The sequence below is a fragment of the Triplophysa dalaica genome, chromosome 10, assembly GCF_015846415.1.
Source record: "Triplophysa dalaica isolate WHDGS20190420 chromosome 10, ASM1584641v1, whole genome shotgun sequence".
NCBI classification, from domain to species: domain Eukaryota; kingdom Metazoa; phylum Chordata; class Actinopteri; order Cypriniformes; family Nemacheilidae; genus Triplophysa; species Triplophysa dalaica.
The window spans coordinates 15,818,812-15,821,233 of NC_079551.1; positions in this window are offsets into that span (position 1 = coordinate 15,818,812).

Here is a 2,422-nt window from a genome sequence, read left to right on the forward strand (position 1 = left end):
TAGTGACAGCATATGACGTAATTTAGATATATTCTTAAAATGGAAAAATGCAATTTTACATGTGTTGGCGACATCAAATGACAGAGTACTATCGAATACAACGCCAAGATTCTTAGCTGATGACGAGGATTTTATGGAGCATACGTCAATGGTTAAGCAGTATTCTTGGTTGTTTCGCATAGCAGTTTTCGGTCCAGTAAGTAACACTTCTGTTTTGTCCGAGTTTAGTAGTAAAAAATTGTTACTCATCCACATTTTTAGGTCAACTATGCAATCCTTTATTCGATGAAACTGCTGGGTTTCGTGAGGCTTCGAGGAAATATAAAGGTGAGTATCATCAGCATAACAGTGAAAGCTAATTCCGTGTCACTTTATTATATCTCCTAGAGGTAGCATGTATAATGCGAAGAGCAGAGGCCCCAAGACAGAGCCCTGTGGTACACCGTACTGGACTTGTGATTTGCGGGACACCTCATTGTTTATTGCTACAAATTGAAAACGGTCGGATAAATAAGACTTAAACCATTTCAATGCTATTCCGTTAATGCCAACGTAATTTTCGAGTCTATGTAGAAGTATGCTGTGGTCAATGGTGTCAAATGCAGCACTGAGGTCTAGCAGCACCAATAACGAAATACAGCCACGGTCAGACGCTAAAAGCAGATCATTTGTAACTCTGATCAAAGCAGTCTCTGTACTGTGACATGCTCGAAATCCAGACTGGAATTCATCATTAATGTCATTCCTTTGGAGGAAGGAGCATAATTGAGTTGAAACTACTTTTTCCAGAACTTTAGATATAAAAGGTAAATTGGATATAGGCCTGTAATTCCCTAGTCTTTAGGGTCGAGTTTTTTTTTTTTTTTTAAAGAGGCCTTATAACAGCCACCTTAAATGCTTTAGGCACATGTCCTAATGTCAGAGATGAGTTAATAATACTGAGAAGAGGATCTATAATTTCTGGGAGCATTTCTTTCAGTAGATTTGTAGGTATAGGGTCTAGCATGCATGTTGATGATTTAGATGATCTAATGATTTTAGACAGTTCATCGTGATCTACTGTAGAAAATAATTGCAATTTCTCCTTAGGGGTGCTATAGTTAGTTTGTTCAGCGGATTTCACTACAGGTTGCATTGTTATAATTTTTTCTCTTATATCTTGGATTTTACTCGTGAAGTAGTTCATAAATTCATCACTGTTATGCTGATAATCAGAATCTGACGTCGATGACGACTTATTTTTTGTTAATTTAGCCACGGTGTTAAATAAAAATCTAGGGTTGTGATGGTTTTCCTCTATTAGTGTTGAATAGTAGGCGGATCTAGACGTTTTTATGGCATTCCTGTAATTTCGAGTACTATCCTTCCATGCTATACGAAATACCTCTAAATTAGTTTTTTTAAAGTTGCGCTCCATTTTCCGGGACGCTTTTTTTAGAGTCTGAGTGTGTTCATTATACCACGGTGTTGGGCTGCTATTTTTAATTTTCTTTAAACGCAGAGGAGCAACTGGGTCTAATATTTCCGAGAAAGTAGAGTTAAAATTTTCAATAGTAGTGTCAAAATCGTCAACGTTTTTACTCATGCTAGATATTTTAGACAATTCAGGCAGATTATTGAGAAACGCATCTTTGGTAGTTGAAGTAATCATTCTACCATATTTGTAACAAGGAGTTTGATTTGCAGCCGTAGGCCATTGAAGCAAACATAATATCAGATAACGATCCGTTATGTCTTCACTCTGCTGAATGATTTTAACATCGTCCACATTTATACCATAAGAAAGTATTAAATCTAAAGTATGATTACGTAGGTGAGAGGGTCCTGACACATGTTGACTAACGCCCATGGAGTTAAGAGTGTCTTTGAAAGCCAGTCCCAAGGCATCTGTATCATTGTCTACATGGATATTAAAGTCACCGACGACAAGGACTCTATCTGCGGCCAGTACTAGTTCTGATAAGAACCCACCAAAATCTTTAATAAAATCTGTGTGGTGCCCTGGGGGCCTATATACAATAGCTAGAATAAAATTTAAAAATGTTTTGTCCTTAGTATTAGGTGTCGATACGTGAAGTACCATGACTTCAAAAGAATTGTATTTAAAATTAGACTTCTGAGAGGTGATAAAATAATTATTGTAAAGTGCAGCGACACCTCCCCCTCTACCTTTTAGACGAGGCTCGTGTTTATAGTAATAATCATGGGGAACGGATTCATTTAGAGTAATATAATCATCTGGCTTTAGCCATGTTTCTGTCAAACAGAGCATGTCTATTTTATGATCGGTTATCAAATCGTTTACAAAAAGTGCTTTATTTGAGAGAGATCTAATATTAAGCAATCCGAGTCGTAACAGTTGATTATCTGTATTTTGTTCATGTTTGATTTGTTTAATGTTTATTAAATTACTTTCAAGAGG